The following is a 19550-nucleotide window of genomic DNA, read 5'->3' as shown; positions in this document are numbered from 1 at the left end:
ACGACGCACCACGGTCTCCAAGTACTTTATTTCAGAGTTGACCCTCGGGAGCTCCCGGCTGTCCTGGGCGCCGGGGATCCAGGAGGCGGCTCGGGGACGCCCGGGAGACCAGCTCCGGCTCCCACGCGCATGGACCACGACCGGACTGGAAAAGTCGCGACGCGAAAAGCAAGCACCTCGGCCTGGGCCTGGGCTCCCCCCCGCGCGGCTGCCTGGCACCGGTCTGCGGTCCCCCTCCCTGCGGCCCGAGGGCGCCACCCGCCCGAGCCAGCCGCGGGCGGGGGCTCCCAGAGCCGGTCCCCCTGGTGTGGACCTCAGGGAGCCTGGCGAGTCCGGACTCCGAATTCGCGGCTAAGAAGACAGTCCGGAAGCTTAGACGACGGTCGTCACCGCCTCGACCCTGCGGGGTGGAACTGCGCAGGGCAGACAGAGCCCTTCACTCGCGGGGAGCCGCGACTTCCGATTGCCCCCAAGTCCCCGTGTGCTTCTTGGGTGATCTTAGGGGGGACAGGTGGCCCGACTTGCGCCTGATTTCCAAAGGCTGCGGTGCAAAAAAAAAAAAAAAAAAAAAAAGTTACAAGAGTCACTCCCAGCGGGAAGATTATTTGGGGAAGCGTGCAAAAAGCTTTTTCAACTGCTTTTTAAAAATTTGTTTCACAGAATGAATACAATGCACATAAGGGAACATGGGTAGGGCTTGATTATGGCTAATCAGAATGAATCATAAATGCCTGGGGAAAGAAGGCTGTATTAAAGGTGAGTCTTGCCGAGGAAGTTTTCTAGAGCTGGCCAGGAGAGAGGGTGTCCTTCACTGAGGACAGGGCCTGAGCAAAGGCCGGGGGGCCGACAGTGTCTGGACGAGTGTTGAGAAATCACTGTGGCCGGAGCGCTGAAGCATGTGTGTGACCCATCAGGGAGAATCCTGAAATCTGAGCAGGAAGGTGGTCATGAAGATATTTTGTTTGTTTGTTTGTTTTCCGAGCCCAAGCAAATCAATCATAGGAAGCACAACAGGGAGCGTGGGGGGATCCTGCGGGAATGGATCCCCGCCGATTCTCACGCTCTTAGTGTCAGGACACTCTACCTTGGGTCCCACTAACCTCTTCTGGAGTCAAGACCACTCTGCTTGCGACAGAGAAGCCTTCTCTCTTCTCACTTGAAAACAACCTTCTATTTTAGTGTTTGCAGCGCTGACCTGCTTGGATCTTCATGCTTAACTTCAGCCACGTCCCTCTGCCTTGTTTTCTCCGCTCGGTCCAATTCCCGATTCGGTATCAAGAAAGACCTATTTCCCCTCTTTCCAACAAGACCTTTTTCCCTCATGGGGTATTCCTCCCCTGCCCCATTTGAACCCGGATGGATTTTTTTTTCTAATCCACACCTTTGTTCTCGGCTTCAGGCTTATTTTTTAAGTTCACATCTTTTCCCATCAAAGTTAACCACACGTTTAAAAATCTTAAGTACTTCGAAAATTCGTGGCCTTCTTCCTCATCTTCCCCCCTGGGAGAGGGAAAGATTTTCAGCCATTTGGCTTTCGGTTTGTGGTGGTGTTTGCTTTTCCCGGCGTATCTCCAAATCGGGTGCTACGGCAGAGACGGCTGGTTGGACATTTAGTAGGGCTCAGAGCCACCCACGAGAAGTCCCCAACGCACAACTTTCCTTGATGCTAAGTGGGATCATGTGACCAGTTTCGAAACCAGTGCGTTGGAGAGTCGGTGTATGTGAAACGTGCAGGTTATGCCCAGAAGAGGAAAGGAACACCCTCCACTTCTCTCCTCCTACCGTGTGTGCTTGCTGGACGTGGCAACACCGCGGGAAAGAAGGAGTCACGAAACACGAAGCAACCCCGTAGGAAGGAGGGAGCCACGAGGTACAATACTGGAACCAACACCGTGGGGCCAGAGCGTCAGCCTCGATTGTACCTTCTGACGATCATGTGAGAGATGAGTAACGTCCGCCTCCTTTAAGCTACAGTAGGTTGAGGTCTTTGTCACAAAGCCAGAATTGTATTCTGACTGATACGGATGCTTTCTCTATTTAACTGATTTTTCAAGTTTAGAATTTTCGATTGACTACTCACCACACAAAAAGGCTCATCTTGTTTCCTCGCCTTAAACACCACCGTATAGGGACAGGCTTCCGATCCATCTTTCTTCCAATTACATCATAGTCTTTTTGAGTTGGTCTTCACTGCTTGTATGTGATGACTGGCAAATATTGTCCACTGTTCTCTTATGATATTTAGATTTTTTAAATATTTGGGTATTGGAGAATATCTTTTATGTTTCTCTAACGTTCGATTGAGTGTTGGTTGGGTATGGAATGCTAGGTCGGGGAAGTTTTTCTTCAGGATTTTGAAAGCGTTCTCCGTTTTCTTCTAGCTTCCTGTATTGCTTTTGAGAAGTAAGAAGTCATTTTAATTACTGATACTTCATTTGCAATTAGCTTTTTTCGCTTTCAGGATTATTTCTCTGTCCCCAGTGTTCCTAAATGTCTGAAAAATATGCCTTCATGTGTTTCTATTTTCATTCATTGTTCTCAGAGCTCTATTACAGCATTAAATTTGCAAAATCATGTATTTCAGTTTGGGAAATTAGCTTGACTTTTTCTGTCTTGATTTTCTCACTTATGTGTTCTCTAGTTTCTTTCTTTCTTCTTCTTTTTTTTTTTTTCTGGGACTTCTTTTACCTTGGATTTTAAACCTCCAGGGTGTTTCGTCTCCCTTTTTCCTTTTCCCCCACTTTTTAAAAATTATTATTTACACTCTTCTTATTTTTATTTAAAAAAATTTTTTTAATGTTTATTTATTTTTGAGACAGAGAGAGACAGAGCATGAACGGGGGAGGGTCAGAGAGAAAGGGAGACACAGAATCTGAAACAGGCCCCAGGCTCCGAGCTGTCAGCACAGAGCCCGATGCGGGGCTCAATCTCACACACCGTGAGATCATGACCTGAACCGAAGTCGGACGCTTAACCGACTGAGCCACCCAGGCGCCCCCAAGGCTTACTACTTTTTATCACTAAATAATATTCCATTGTATGGATGTATTGCAGCTTGTTAATTCACTTATTGAAGGACATTTTGGTTGCTTCCAAGTTTCCACAATTGTGAATAAAGCTGCTATAAGCATTGCGTGCAGGTTTTTGTATAGGCGGCAGTTTCAACTAATTTGGGGGTCTCCTAGGGAACATGACTGCTGGAGTTTCCCTTTACATATTTTACTCCGTCTTCTGGAAGAGAATTATTCCAGCTACTCCATTAAGTTTTTCATTTCTACACTCACAATTTCAATTTTAAGAGGCTTTTGTAGCCAAGCTACTGTTTTCTACAGCATTCTTTCTCCCTGTAATAACTTTCCTGAGAAGGTTTCTTCTCTCTGCATTACATTAGCCTCTATTTTTTCTAAGTTCACTCTTATCCCCCTCATATTAGACACTTAAGTTTAGACGTCAGGTGATCTTTGGTTGCTGGGTATTGTTATAATGAGGCCCTAAAAATAAATGGAAACAGATTATGAATCCAGCTTATTGACGATAGACTTCACTGTAAAATGACCTGCGTGTGCCTTTTAGTACCAGACAGTATCTTTAACTCACCCTTCTTGGGATAATAAAATCCCTCGAAAGAAGATTATTCAATCTCTGGTTTAGATGGCATAAAATTGACTTCCTGAATCCTGAGAACATTCTTGAAGGGCAAAGGTTGGAGGAAGTTCCCTTTGAATTGCAAACTTAATGAATGACACCATCTACTTCAAATTATAAAATTATTTTAAATTACAAATAAATTTTAAATTCATGTTTCGTGTGTAAAAAGAGAATATGTTACGCACCACTTCTGAACGATGACCTGCGTCTTCAAGCCTATTGGGCCTTCAACTGATCAGAAAGGTAACAAAAGACCCAGTCTTTCAGAATACTGAGATGAGCTGGGCCAGTTGAGCCTTGAAAGAAATTGGAGTGGTGTGTGTGTGTGTGTGTGTGTGTGTGTGTGTGTGTGTGTTCACTTTCAGTTTGGGTCACAACACAGTTATTAGAAAGAAATAACTTAATTCAGCTAGCACGAGTAAACTAAGTGAATTAATACCTTCCTCTCCACTTTTTCTTCTCTTCTCTTTTCTTTTTTCTTTTCTTTCTTTCTTTCTTTCTTTCTTTCTTTCTTTCTTTCTTAAACTAAGTGAATTAATACCTTCCTCTCCACTTTTTCTTCTCTTCTCTTTTCTTTTTTCTTTTCTTTCTTCCTTCCTTCCTCTCTTTCTTTCCTTCTTTCTTTCTCTCTCTCTCTCTCCCTTCCTTTCTTTCTCTTCTTTTCTTTTCTTCTTTCCTTTCCTTTCCTTTCCTTTCCTTTCCTTTCCTTTCCTTTCCTTTTCTTTTCTTTCTTGTCTCGTCTTTTAAATTTATGTTCATCAAGGTACCCGAGCGTTTCAACAGTTCAGAAGTGAGCGCATCTCCTGGGGCAGAGGAGAAAGTACTGGTTAAGTTTCGGGCATGGGGCAGGGGTTGCTCCTTCTGGTTTCTCTTTCCTGGCGGACAAACCCTGGCGGGCAACATTCCCTGGAGCGGACAGGTCGGCCCTGGTTCTCCACGCTTCTATGGGAATGCTGTGCTTCGTCCAGGAAGCGTGAACATGGTAAATATTTAGCTACTTGTGATGTGAAATTCCGTAGATACAGAAACTAGTTTATTTCTTGTCCACCACTGCGCCCCCGGCACCCAGCACAGTTGACCTGCAGTATTCGCTGAAAATTCACTCGCGGAACGAATAAACGAATGAACAACCCCGACAACGCAGGAAAAGAGCGGCAGGCGTCTCACGCCAGCAGCAGACCGGGCGCCTCTTCGCTCCGCGTCCTGGGAGCGGCGGATGCAGCGCGTCGTGGACGCTCATCCCGTTGCCAGGCGACAACGTAAGTCAGGAATTCGCGACTGCGCGCGCGCACGGGAGCTCCGAGGGGACGCTACTCGCGCCTCCCGAGCCGCGCCAGGTGTGCGCACGCGCGTGCGCGCCCGCCGCGGCCCCGGGCTCCCTCGGTGGCGGCGGAGGGACCCACAGGCGCTGACGGCCGGGTACCGCGTCAACGATTCGGGTGCCTCGCGTCCGGGAGATCCGGGATTCAGAGCCCAGCTCCTCCGAGAACAGTGCCACTGTTAGCAAGGTGAGAGCCCAGTCTTTTTGGCAAGAATATTTGGGAAAATACTTCTTTTCCTTGATTCTCTGAATCCAATTGGTTGAAAAGGAAGCGGGCTCGTCCGGGATTTGAACCCGGGACCTCTCGCACCCGAAGCGAGAATCATACCCCTAGACCAACGAGCCGCCTACGTGCGGGGCCTCTCCATATTTTCAGATAAGAAGAAATAGATTCCAATTACCCTCATTCTGTTTACAAAGAATTTGTTCCCCGAAACTTAATTCCCCGCCAATCACCTACAGGAATGAACAGTTGGAAAGGCTGTTTGTGTGAAAGGTCTGTTGACAGTTGCAATCACCATGACGTCACTTGGTGGTAAGGCTGGTCTGTAGGAAATTTGGACATTTTCTTTTTCCTTTGCTCTACTTCGCTAAACTATTCTAAGTCGTTTAACTCATTTCCATCTAACTTTGAATTAAGTTAGGTTAGAAAAATTCTTGTTCTGGAGTTTTCCTCTTCTCACTTCTTTCCTTTTTGAAAGTTGGATATTATCATTACCGAGGGGCTCCTAGACCAAAGCGTGTTTTCAGCTCCCAGAAGTTCCACTGATCCGAGGTGGATTTCTTAACATCAGTGTTTCACGGGCACCAAGACGTTAGTGTTAGATGCGTTTATTAACTTACCAAAAACTTCTGGTTAAAGTCGAAGTTTACACTAGCTGGTGTATCTAAGCCACATCTTAAATCCATGTGAACCAACACGCATGCCTGGAACTAATACACATTTTCAATTTTATTTTGCTGCACTGAGTGTGATACCTTCAGAATTAAAAACAGTTCCCCTCATTAGGTTCATCCTTCCCGTTATTCTATAATTATTAGATTGGAAAAAGAAGCGATCATGGTACCAAGCAAGTAAGCGTCAGAGGGAATTTTTCTGTCTTCACACTTTCAGAGTCAAAAAGATGAGCCACAGTCTTCTTGGCTATTTAATCAATGCAACTATCTTTCAATGACAACTAATATACATTTTGGGGCCTTATGATCACTTCTTAACTTAGGCTCATGTTACTAAATTTTTCATCCTTTTTCCCATCTGTTATATGAGAACCACTCCGACGTGAGTTCTGTCTGGAGATTAATCTGTGACTCACTTAACCCGATTAAGTTTACATTAGGAAAGTACTCTAGTTTTGATCGGTATTCTTATCTAAACAATACATTTGGACTCTATTCTAAATTTCATGATATGCTGTAGGGTATGACAAATGATTTGAGGGGACATCCATCTTAATTTTCTATGGTTTACTTTCACAGAGGTAGTTGTTTGACATGTTCTTTAACAAGTCCCCTAAAAACTTGCTTTCTCATAAGTAAGACGGAGTGAGGACTGGACTTGGGTCCCCTCACTCCAACCACAAAATCCAGCATTTCTTGGCTGCCTTCACAGAGAGAAAAAGATATTCTCTTGAGTAGCGTATCTTGCAGGAACGCAGAGGCAGCATGCTCATTGAAAGGGATGTCCTGACTGTGAAGACTGGTAAAGGTGGGGCCAAACCAGTGCGCCCCAAGATGGACCACAGCGCTAACGTTTCACCCCCATCTCCCCCTCATTATAATACTAAAAAAAAGTACTGCCCAAGGGTTGAGATTTAACATGCTAGAAGACGCATGAAGAAGCATGACCTTGACGTGTGCAGGAGCCAAGAAATCCCCTCCTCTATGTGATTAGAAGTCATTCTTTTCCCACCTACGCCTCTTTGTAAAGCTCTCTCTGACCTCTCCTCAGAGACCCAGCCTTCCTTGTGCTCCAGCACAAGCCCCAACCAAACCCTGCCTGGATGGCCCCTTCCGCCTCTTGTCAATTTCTATTGTCTGGGGGGTGGGAGGGCCCAGTTAGGTACCATGAGTAGGCATGTTGGTCAAGGTACTGATTAATATTCGGTGCTCTAAAACCAGATTGTACCCCAAGCACAGGTCATTATGACTTCATCTGGTTTATGACTTTGAAACCTCTGTATTCTGCTAGAACTAAGCACAGAGCCCTTCAAAGATTTAACCTTTCAGTGCAAGTAGCTGTCTCCAAATTCTTTATAGACTGGCATTCCTGCTTGCTGAGTGTCTCACAAAATTTCCTCCTCTGAAAAAGGCAATGCAGGCGGATGAATGCTTAGTTTGTCTCCCTCTTGTGTCTGTCCTTAGCTTTAGAAGGTTTCGGCTTTTCAGGAGGATCGAGAGAGAGACATTTGAAATGTCAGCTCCTCAGAACGATGGTGCGTCAACCCAGTTAAGTTTCCTATCAGTGTTTTTCTGAACATTTTTCTCTAATCAAAGACAAGACCCAGGACATGGGTGATATTCTTGTCAACTCTCACTCTTTATCTTCATCAGTTTTCCTGTCTTCTGTCTCCCGAGGGTTCCATCTGATTTGGTAATCTCACCATTTATTTCTGTTTGTCTACTCCAGTTCTTCCTAAAGACCCACTAACAGGACAGATCTGGAGACAACGACAGGGTACTGATTCACCCCCTGGCCTGTTGCGCACATGGACTCCTCAGAGCTAGAACACTGCGCTGACCTCATTTTCTCCTGTGGACACGTGTCATAATTGTCCTTGGGGTTGCATTTCTTTCTAGAGTGAACTGGAACATACTTATGACTCTTGGCCCTCTGGAATTACTCAACGCCTTGCAAGGGGAGGGCACAGGATGTGGCATTCATGGCTGTCCCGGACAGCCCTGAAATCAGGCACTACATACCGCCCAGATTCCAAGATTACCCCAGGCAAGGAGCGAGGCTACCTCCAGGTCCAGGGCCGCCAGCTACCATAGACCCAAGGACCGGAGCACTGTTTCTGTAAATGCTGTCTCTCCACTTATTTTGTTCTATCCTTCTGGGCCTCGTTTGTTGTTGTGTTTCGTAAAGTTATCTTAGTTTCTACCTTTTGATGCCTCTGTAATGCTTGCTAAGATTGTTCTTTGACTTAATGTTCTAGCTCACTCATTTGATCTTTGGGTACATTGCCCACTGTCTTATCTGATAGTCTACCGAGTTGTCGAAAAACTCATTCATTTCCCATCCATAGCCAGTGTCTCTGGCTGTTTCTTCTTCGTAACTGTTTATTCCACCGTCAGGTTTCCATTTTCTTCCTTTGTGACTTACAGAATTTGTATTGTGTTTATTTCAAATCCTTATGCTGACGTTGCCCACACATTCTGTCACCTCTACCATAGATTTCCTCATTATTGTCGTTCTAAAATAGGTCTGGCACCCTGCAGATATCTCCTGCCTAGCCTCTGGACCCATGGTCACCCTTCGTTGATAATGTTTGTATCTGGTAATAGGGGCAAAACTCCCTCCCTGATTGTGCCGATCCAAACGATACAAGGTGAGAATGCCCACACTGCACGGTTTACCACGTAGACCACACTACCTCCCATTTGCCCCCTCCGCACAAGGAAGCCATCCACCTCTGCCTAGAAAGTTTCCTGTACCATCTGCTATGACACTGGTTTTTCTAAACTGTGTCCCAATTTTTCCTGGGATGTATGTGAGGAGATATTGTTTGGGTTGAGAGCACGGAGTTAATCTCCTCAGAGGTTACTTTGTCTGCCTTTTAAACATGGGGTTCTTTTTTCCACTGGATACTTTTTCCTGCACTGTCGAAGATTAGTTGGCCATGTATTTGTGGGTCCGTTTCTGGGTTCTCTATTCTATTCCATGGATCTATGTGTCTTTTTTTGTGCCAGTACCATACTGTCTGGAAAATTACAGCTTTGTAATGTACCTTAAAGTCCGGAATTATGATGCCTCCAGCTTTGGTTTTCTTTTTCAACATTTAGCTATTTGGGGTCTTTTGTGGTCCCATACAAATGTTAGGATTGTTTGTTTTAGCTCTGTGAAGAATGCTGGTGCTATTTTGATAGGGATTGCATTGAATATGTAGATTGCTTTGGGTAGTATCGACATTTTAACAATATTCGTTCTTCCAATCCATGAGCATTTAATGTTTTTCCATTTCTTTATGTCTTCTTCAATTTCTTTCGTAAGCTTTCTATAGTTTTCAGTGCATAAATCTTTTACCTCTTTCGTTAGGTTTATTTATTCCTAGGTATTTTATGGTATTTGGTGCAATTGTTAATGGGATTGATTCCTTGATATCTCTTTCTGGTGCTTCATTATTGGTGTATAAAAAAGCAACTGGTTTCTGTACACTGATTTTATATCCTGTGACTTTGCTGAATTCCTGTATCACGTCTAGCAGTTTTTTGGTAGAGTCTTTTGGGTTTTCCATGTAGAGAATCATGTTGTCTGCGAAGAGTGAAAGTTTGACTTCTTCCTTGCCAATTTCTATGCCTTTTATTTCATTTTGTTGTCTGATTACTGAGGCTAGAACTTCCAGTACTATGTTGAACAACAGTGGCGAGTGTGGACATCCCTGTCATGTTCATGACCTTAGGAGGAAAGCCCTCAATTTTTGCCCATTGAGGATGATATTAGCTGTGGGCCTATCGTATATGGTTTTTATTATGTTAAGATATGTTCCTTCTATCCCAACTTTCTTGAGGGTTTTTGTCAGGAAGGGACACTGTATTTTGTCAAGTGCTTTTTCTATATCTATTGACAGGATCATATGGTCTTATCCTTTCTTCTGTCAACATGGTGTATCATGTTGATTGATTTGCGAATATTGAACCAGCCCTGCAGCCCAGGAATGAATCCCACTTGATCATGGTGAATAATTCTTTTATTATACTGTTGAATTCGATTTGCTAGTATCTTGTTGAGAATTTTTTCATCCAGGTTCATTAGAGATATTGGCCTTTACTTCTCCTTTTTAGTGGTGTGTTTGGTTTTGGAGTCAAGGTGATGCTGGCTTCATAGAATGAGTCTGGAAGCTTTCCTTCCATTTCCATTTTTTTGGAACAGCTTGAGAAGAATAGGTATTATCTCTGCTTTCAGTGTCTGGTAGTATTCCCCTGGGAAGCCATGTGGCCCAGGACACTTATTTGTTGGGAGATTTTTGATAACAGATTCAATTTCTTTGCTGGTTATGGGCCTGTTCAAATTTTCTGTTTCTTCCTGTTTGAGTTTTGGAAGTGTGTGGGTGTCTAGGAATTTGTCCGTTTCTTCCAGGTTGTCCAATTTGTTGGCATATAATTTTTCATAGGATTCTCTAATAATTATTTGTATTTCTGTGGTGTTAGTTGTGATCTCTCCTGTTTCTATCATGATTTTATCTATTTGGGTCCTCTCTCTTTTCTGTTTGAGAACTCTGGCTAGTGGTTTATCAATTTTGTTTATTCTTTCAAAAACCAGCTCTTAGATTCATTGATATGTTCTACTATTTTTGTGGCTTCTATATTGTTTATCTCTGCTCTAATCTTTATTTCTCTTCTTTTACTGGCTTTGGGCTTTCTCTGCTGCCGTATTTCTAGTTCCTTTAGGTGTGAGGTTCGGTTCTGTATTTGGCCCTTTTTTGCTTCTTGAGATAGGCCTGGATTGCAATGTATTTTCCTCTTAGGACTGACTTGGCTGCATCCCAAAGGGTTTGGACGGTCGTGTTTTCATTTTCATTTGCTTCCACGTATTTTTAAATTTCTTCTTTAATTTCCTGGTTAACCCAGTCATTCTTTAGTAAGATGTTCTTTAACCTCCATATATTTGGAGGCTTTCTAAATTTTTTTTCTTGTGGTTGATTTGAAGTTTCAGAGAGTTGTGATCTAGAAATGTGCATAGTGTGATCACAATCTTTTTGTACCTGTTGAGGGCTGATTTGTGACCCAAAGACAGTCTCTTCAGCAAATAGTGTTGGGAAAACTGGACAGCAACATGCAGAAGAATGAACCTGGACCACTTTCTTACACCATACACAAAAATAAATTCAAAATGGATGAAAGACCTAAATGTGACAAGAAACCAGCAAAATCCTGCAGGAGAAAATAGGCAGCAACCTCTTTGACCTAGGCTGCAGCAACTTCTTACTTCACATGTCTCCAGAGGCAAGGGAAATAAAAGCAAAAATGAACTGTTGGGACCTCATCAAGATAAAAACTTCTGCACAGCAAAGGAAACAACAAAACTAAAAGGCATCTGACGGAATGGAAGAAGATATTTACAAATGACATATTGGATAAATGGTTAGTATCCAAAATCTATAAAGAACTTACCAAACTTAACACCCAAAAACAAGTAATCCAGTGAAGAAATGGGCAGAAGTCATGAATAGACACTTTTCCAAAGAAGACATCCAGATGGCTAGCAGACACAGGAAAAGATACTCAACATCACTCATCATCAGGGAAATACAAATCAAAACCACAATGAGATATCACCTCACACTGGTCAGAGTGGCTAAAACTAACAACTCAGGAAACAACAGATTTTGGCAAGGATGCGGAGAAAGGGAAGAACACTCTTGCACTGTTGGTGGGAATGCACACTGGTGCAGCCACTCTGGAAAACAGTATGGAGGTTCCTCAAAAAATTTTAAAGTAGAACTATCCTATGACCCAGCAATTGCACTACTAGGTATTTATCCAAAGGATACAAAAATGCTAGTTCAAAAGGGCACATGCACCCCAATGTTTACAACAGTGCTATCAACAATAGCTAAATTATGGAAAAAGCCTAAATGTCCATTGACTGATGAGTGGATAAAGAAGATGTGGTGTATATATACAATGGACTTTACTCAACAATCAAAAAGAATGAAATGTTGCCATTTGCAACAGCATGGATGGAACTGGAGGGTATTATGCTAAGTGAAATAAGTCAGTCAGAGAAAGACAGATAGCATATGATTTCACTCATATGTGGAATTTGAGAAACTTAGCATAAGACCAGAGGGAAAGGGAAGGAAAAATAAGTTACAAACAGAGAGGGAGGCAAACCATGAGAGACTCTTAAATACAGAGAACAAACTAAGGGTTGCTGGGGGGGGGGGGCGGGTGGAGATAGATTAAATGGGTGATGGGCATTAAGGAGGGCACTTTTTGGGATGCGCTCTGAGTGTTATATGTAAGTGATGAATCACTGGGTTCTATTCCTGAAGCCAAGACTACACTGTATGTCAACTAACTTGAATTTTAATTAATTAATCACAGAGTTCAAGTCCTAGACGGAGTGATAGCAGGTACCTCAATTACAACTTTGAATTGTTTTCCACCACTGAACATTCGAAGAGTTTTTTGAGACACATAGTGACTACAACATCATAAAACTCCAAGGAAGTGGTTTTCTTTCTATCCCTACTCTCACTTTGTATTTCTTGATTTTCATTTTGGGTATTCTTCAAGAAATGTACCCAGTCTCCTCTTGTCTCCAGCCTACTGTGTTACCACATAGCTTCCGAAAGTGGGTGATAAAGGTGAGAGGCAACAATGGAAAAGTTCAAATCTCCCAAATGTATATATTAAGGAATATCTTTAGAATTTTAATACTTTGCAATAATGGAGGCACCTGGGTGGCTCAATCAGTTAAGCATCCACCTCTTGATTTCTGCTCAGGTCATGATCTTGAAGTTCGTGAGTTGGAGTGCCACATTGGGCTCTAGGCTGACAGCATGGAGCCCGCTTGGGATTTTCTCTCTCTGTCCCTCTCTCTCTGCCCCTCCCTTGCTCACATTCTCACTCTCTTTCTCTCTCCCCTCAAAATAAAGTGTATAAAAAGAATAAATACTTTTCAGTAATGAATTGAGTGTTCCCATTAATGAACTTGGTGTCACAAAACTGTCCTTTCTCTTAGTTACAAGTCCCAGCTTCTGCTCTGTATTCACACTGATTTCATCTGCTCCAAGATTCATGTGCATTTTGCTCTCTGGCACATAGTTTTACCTTAATTGTCCCTGGGCTGGCAGGGAACAAGGGACAAGGGTAGTCACTGCTAACCCTGTGCTTAGTTTGCCCATGAAGTCAGGTATGCAGAATTCATGCATGTTTCAGGAAAACAGCAGTTCATCTGGAATCAAACACGTGTGTTGGTGTTAGTTGGCAACCTCAAGAACTTCCTGGGGATAATCTGAAACAGGGCCCTCTGAGGAGGGCAGGGAGAGACTGAAGAGAGAGGCAGTCTACTCCAGGTTGGTAGGTAGCAGTTCTAGTTAGGCTTGTCTTCAGTGGTCTACGACAAGAAGATCCCTGCACCTGCCTGCCAAATCTTAAAAGTTTATATAGAGGTCCTAACTGGGTTCAGTCACATATAGTGTCTAGGTGGCCTCAACACCACATCACTGTCTCAAAGCTGTGTCCTTGAGGCAGCTTCTGGAAACAGGGAAGGCAAACAGAACACATATTCCAAGGACAGGGGAAGGAGTAAGGAGCTCCCATCGCCAGGGTCCCAGCTCACAAATCAACCAGTGGTCACATCCTCTCAATGACCTGCCCAACATTTGGGAAGAATCCATTTAATTAGAGACGGCAGTGGTTCAACTTTCAGCTCATTGTCAGAATAGGGGTCCAGAGTTCTAATTAGTAAATCATGGAGTGGTCTTTATTCATTTCCATAAAATTAATGAGTGATTATGGGGTACCAGACTGTGAACTATGTGCTCTGTGAACTATGTGCTCCTGTTTTCCTTTGTAAAGGTCATGATGTCATTAGTATCATCCCCATTTTTCTGAGGTCTAGTGTATTTTACTGGCAACTTGGCTAAATTTTACCACTCAGGTTTTTATAACAGCCTGATATGGGTTATAATGCACTGAAGAAAAAGTAACATTTTTAAAAAAAAATCTTTAAATGTTTATATTTGAGAAAGAGAGAGACAGAGGGCAAGTGGGGGAAGGACAGAGAGAGAGGGAGACACAGAATCTGAAGCAGGCTCCAGGCTCTGAGCTGTCAACACAGAGCCCTACACGGGGCTTGAACTCAACAAGCCATGAGATCTAACCTGAGCCAAAGTCGGACGCTTAACTGACTGAGCCACCCAGGTGCCCCAAGAAAAAGTAACATTAAAGAGAGGCAGAATTTTGTTATTTTTAAGTGTATTTATTTTGAGAGAGAGAGAGAGAGAGAGTGTGTGTGTGTGTGCGTGTGAGCAGGGGAGGGGAAAAGAGAGAGGGAGAGAGAGAAAAGTGTGAGCAGAGGAGAGGCAAAGAGAGAGGGAGAAAGAATCCCAAGCAGGTTCTTGTGCTGCCAGCACAGAGCCAGACCCGGGGCCCAAAGTCATGAAACCATGAGATCACAACCTGAGCCAAAACCAAGAGTTAGATGCTCAATGGAATGAGCCACCCAGGCACGCCCAGAATTTTGTTATTTTGATAAAAACACTTACGTGATACATAGCATCTTCAGTCAGCAGCAATAGTCTCCAGGCATATGAATATGCTCAGAAAGAATTTCCATAGTCCAGGCATTTTAAGTTTTATTTTCACTGAGGTAAAATATACATAAAGAAAACCACATATAGCTTACTTATATAGCCCAATGAATCTTTACAAACTGTACATGTCTATAAAACCACCCCCCAGATGAAAGTGTAAAACATTACCAGACATAGGCCAGGAGTGTCTCCCATTTCTCCATTCTACTCGCTCCCAGAGAACTGACTGTCCTGACTGAACAGCACAGATTAGTTTTTCCGTCCGCTGCCTGATTGCCCTCATTCTTCTTCCCTTCCAGCCATGCTCTCATCTAACTTCTTTCAGTGGGAAAATGTACAACCAGCCCCTCTTCTGTATCTCTCATGTTTCCAGCACTGCTACCAAAATAAATTTTGAGATTTAGATTATTTGATTTGAAAACGGTAAACTAGTGGAAGGGGAGATGGGCAGGATTCTGTGATGAGTCCCATGATTCTTTTCTCTCTGGTGTGCAGACCTGGTGTAATCCTCTTTCCTAGAATGTGGGCAAGACCTCTGGATATGGTGGGATTTCACTACTGTGGGGAAGGAAAAATTCTTCCTCTACCCTTCAAGGTCTTCTGGCTGGCTTAAGAGTTAAGTTGACGTGAGACAGATTAATAGGAGAAACCAACCACAGTTATTACATGTGCCTGGACTACCAATAATAAAACTGAGACTAAAGAAATGACCAAAGCAGGCAGTGTTTGTACTTTTTAGACAAAGAAATAATACATTTTTGAGTAATTGACAGGATAAAGAAAACAGATGTTTGGGAACTTTACTTGGTAAGGAATTCTAAGTGGAATTTGGGCTGAGATGGTAGATTAGCAAAAACATAACAGCTTTCTCTGCCGTTTATACAGTTTATACAGCTTTCTCCACTCTTAAATTTTCCGTCTCTGGTGACAAGAATTTCTTTTTACTTCTTAGTATATGGTGGGTATCTTTCATATGAAAGATTTATTTCCTGCTTTCAGGGAGAGAGCAGAAGGTCTGAGGCCTATGCACTGTCTGTTTCTCTAATAGCTTTAATTCAGAATAATCAGTCTGCCATTGTGGTACATTTTGGGACAAGCTGGCCTTGGCCCCTACACTACCATGATTGAATTATATTATATAACAAAATGGAAGTGGTTTTTTCAGATGTAGTTAAGGTCCCTAATCAATTGGCTTTGAGTTAATAATAAAAAACGAGAGATCAAGCCTTGCAGATGCTACCACCTTGGAGCCATCTGTGTGGCCCAGCCCATGGTCAACTCCACTGTGTTCTTCAACATCACCCCGGATGGCAAGCCATTTGGCCATATCTCCTTTGAGCTGTTTGCAGACAAAGTTCCAAAGACAACGGAAAATTGTATTCTGTGCACTGGGGAGAATGGACTTGGTCATAAAGTTTCCTGCTTTCATAGAATTAATTGGGGATTAACGTGCCAAGGTGGTGATTCACATGCTATAATAGCACTGGCAGGAAGCCCACTTATGGGGAGAAACTTGATGAGAATGTCATCCTGAAGCATAGGGATCCTGGCATCTCATCCGTGGTCGGCTGGACCCAACACGAATGGTTCCCAGGTTTCGTCTGCACTGCCAGCACTGAGTGTGATGGTGAGCAGGTGGTCTTTAGCAAGACGAAAGAGGGCACGAATGTTTTGGAAGCCAGGGAACACTTTGGGTCCAGGAATGGCAAGAGCAGCAAGATCACCGTTGCCGACTGCGGACAAATCTAGTGCATTTGACTCGCATTGTATCTAAACTGCCAGACTGTTCCTTCTGTCGCTCAGGGGAGCAGTCCTTCACCCCCATCTGCTCGAAACATCCTACAATCTTTGTGCCTGGCTGCAGTTCCGTGGGTCCCCTAGTTTCCTGATTCCCCTCCAAGTCTAGCTGGATTGCAGAGCTACGTTTATGATTACAAAATAAAAACTAAACAACAACAACAAAAGAGAGAGTGACAGATTATCCTGGGTGAGTCTGACCTAATCAGGTGAGCCTTTCGGAAGAGGGTCCAAAAGAGACATATTCAGAGTAGGAGAGGCTCTCCTGCTAGCTTTGAAGAAGTAAACAGATATGATGTGAACGGCTTATGAAGAGGGTCACGTGGCAGGGGGTGTCCTCTAGAAACTGAGGGTCTGCGTTCTAAAACAACAGGGAACTGAGGTTTGCCAGCCATCAAGCGAGCTAGGAAGACCTCAGATGAGACTGCAACCTTAGCTGACATTGTGAATTGTGTCTGGTGAGACACTAATCAGAATAGGCAGCTAGGCCATATTCCTGACCCTCTGAAACTATGAGGTAATACATTTGTGTTACTTTGAGTCGTTAAATGTGTGTTCATTTGTTATGCAGCAATAGAATACTAATATACCAGACTACATGGATGTGGTGTTTCTTGACTGAAAGTCATTCAAGTAGGTATTTCATTTCCCCTTCTGGAGAAAGAATCATCACCATATGTGACGCTCTTGATATGTCCAGTATGAACAAAAAGTGGGGAAATGAACAGTGGTTTGTTATGGTGGCTCAATCAGTTGAGCCAGTTGTGAAATACTAGTTTTTAAGCTGTCATGGATACTTAAATATTTGTTCTTGGCAATCTAGCCAAAGTGGCCCATAGCTCTCATTTAAAACTTCTCTCACTTTCCGAAATCCTTCTTTCAGTTTAGTATCTGACTCTATTTTCTTCTCCTCTGTCCATGCTTGCACATTACTTGCGTTTCCTTACGTTTGCTCTATTGAGCATCATGGATAAGAATCATTCTTCCCACTTAGTTGCTACACCTTATTTGATAATTGGACATTCATTCATTTACACATGTGTTCAATAATTATGAACTTTTACTTTATTCATTCAAGGAAATAAGATGGGATGAAAATAAATAAATAAAAGGGGTGCTTGGGTGGCTCAGTTGGTTAAGCGTCCGACTCTTGATTTTGACTCAGGTCACGATCTCACTCAATTGTGAGATCAAGCCCTGCGTTGGGCTCCACAGTGACAGTGTGGAGCCTGCTTGGGATTCTCTCTCTCTCGCCTTCCCTCTCTCTCCGCTCCTCCCCTGATCACACTCTTTCTCAAAATAAACATTTTTTTTTAAAAAAAGAAAATAAGTAGACAAGAAATAAGATCTTATACTGTGTTCTTTTAAAATATCTAAGTCTCTTGTTAGCTATCAAGTTTTCACTCCTCTCTTTTTATTTCTTTCGATTTATTTTCTCAAGAAAGAAGCACATTTGTGTAATAGAAGTTTTCACATCTCAATTTTAGTTATTTCCACAGTGTCCTTGAATATGCTGTTGTCCCCCATATTTATTGTAAATTCATAACTACCTACATAGCCTTCATTAAATTTGGTATGACACGAAGGGTCAGATTTTCCATTAGGGGCTGATGGTAGAGATGATCCAAATATGGTGGACATGACTATGGCAGTCCAAAATCCTATACGGAGCAATGAAAATCTTGGAATAGATTTTAGAGCAAGATAGGTTTTAGGGCAAAGCCACATGTATTTCAGAAAACATTTAATCTGCATTTTGGAAACAGTCCCAAGATAATTTGTGGCCCAAGCTGGAGATAGGTATATGGAAATGGATCTGAAGGGTGTAGGATCAAGGTGAAAAGAGTGTAAAGATGGATAAAGCCAAATGTATTGAGATAGACTCACTCAGCAGAAATTATGAATTCAATATTTTAGCCTAAGTGGCTAGGAATGGCTCAAACAGTTTGAGAGCTTGGATGACTGAAAGATGAACCCAAACGTGGCCCACACTAAATGAAGCTGAAATGCCAAGAACTTCTTAGTAAGCTGTAGAGGAAGTTAACCCAAGATTTGGGATTATTGGAATTCTAAAGTATTTATTATGTAAGATCTGCTCATCCAAACCAGGAGGGTTCCAGAAAATATGCCTTTCGCTAGAGCTGTGACAAATAAATTCATGAGTATAGCCCCAGCATCCTAGAAGAGCTGTGTTGAAGTTCTTCCCTACAAATAAGAAATTACATCAGAAGTTTTTGTCATTGAACCAGAATGCCTAAATATAGTGTGAATAATTTGAATGTAGAATGACAGATATGGACATTAATCAAATAGTCTGACTCACAGAGATCTTTGCCATTGACTAGTTGATTATGGTTCTCTAGAACCAATGTATATAAGAGGTCGATTCAAGTCTTTCTTGATCTGAAAAAGGAGAAAAACTCCAGGCCTTGTGAGTACAAATCTGACTTGAATCAGCCCTTGCACATCATGAATGGTCATGGATCCTTAACCATTCCCAGACTGGAACCAGTTCAGTCACCCATGGCACCTAAATGATGGGAGAGACAGATCCCCAGGAAGAAACCCTAGTACATTGCCAAAGAAATGCACTGATAATCTTCCCGCCGGCCATCCCGAAAGGAACATTCAGTCATATACTATGGTAACTGTGTAGTAGATGAGGGATATAATCATCTTTTCAGAGATTCATGATCATTGGCTCTCAACTGACGATAATTCCCGGAGCTCCAAAGTCTCACTGGGGATCGCCAGTTAGAGAAGGAGTTTAGTAGGGTGACATGATCAATGAAGTTTTGTCTCAGGTGCACGGTTTCTTCTAAGAAATCCACTGTCATTTAAGAATCGTTGCTTTCCAGTGGGTAATCTATCATTTAACTCTGGTTACTTTCAAGACACTTCCTTTGTTTTAATTTTTACACAAAAAAAATCTACAAATAGATATGTGGTATCTTATTGATTTCCTATGTAAATTAATGTAGAACCACATTATTTTGTGACTCGTTCATGGCATACTAGGATGAGGCTGGTTTTATTGTGGCAGTGTGAGGGCACGAACAAATGTGTCTTGCAACAAGTCACAAATTATTTTCAAAACAAATTTTAATTCATTTTTTAAAAATACATACTCAAAGATTTAACAACTCAGAAAATATAGAAAGATGTAAAAGGAAGTTCCAGTTTTTGCTTCACTTACCCAGTTTCTCTGAAACCAGGTAACACTCTTTTAAGTGTCTTTTGAACTCTTGTAAAAGATGGAGATAAGGGCGAGTAAAAATATTACAGTCCATTTTTTAATACTA

At 42.6% G+C, this 19550-nt stretch overlaps 1 non-coding gene and 1 pseudogene across 1 annotated transcript; one reads left to right on the top strand and one right to left on the bottom strand.

Annotated features, from left to right (window-relative positions):
- Positions 1-5242: 5242 nt before the first annotated feature.
- TRNAP-CGG (transfer RNA proline (anticodon CGG)) lies at positions 5243-5314 on the bottom strand. The gene has a single exon. It is a non-coding gene; the product is annotated as a tRNA-Pro (tRNA).
- Positions 5315-15721: 10407 nt separating this feature from the next.
- Positions 15722-16200, top strand: LOC124528461 (peptidyl-prolyl cis-trans isomerase A-like; annotated as a pseudogene).
- The last annotated feature ends 3350 nt before the right edge of the window (positions 16201-19550 follow it).

This window comes from Lynx rufus, unplaced genomic scaffold (assembly GCF_022079265.1).
Source record: "Lynx rufus isolate CCGP_SWC_20201006 ecotype Redwood Valley unplaced genomic scaffold, mLynRuf1.p SCAF_6, whole genome shotgun sequence".
Taxonomy (NCBI): domain Eukaryota; kingdom Metazoa; phylum Chordata; class Mammalia; order Carnivora; family Felidae; genus Lynx; species Lynx rufus.
The sequence above is the reverse complement of the archived record's forward strand: the minus strand, read 5'-3'. Positions and strand labels throughout refer to the sequence as shown.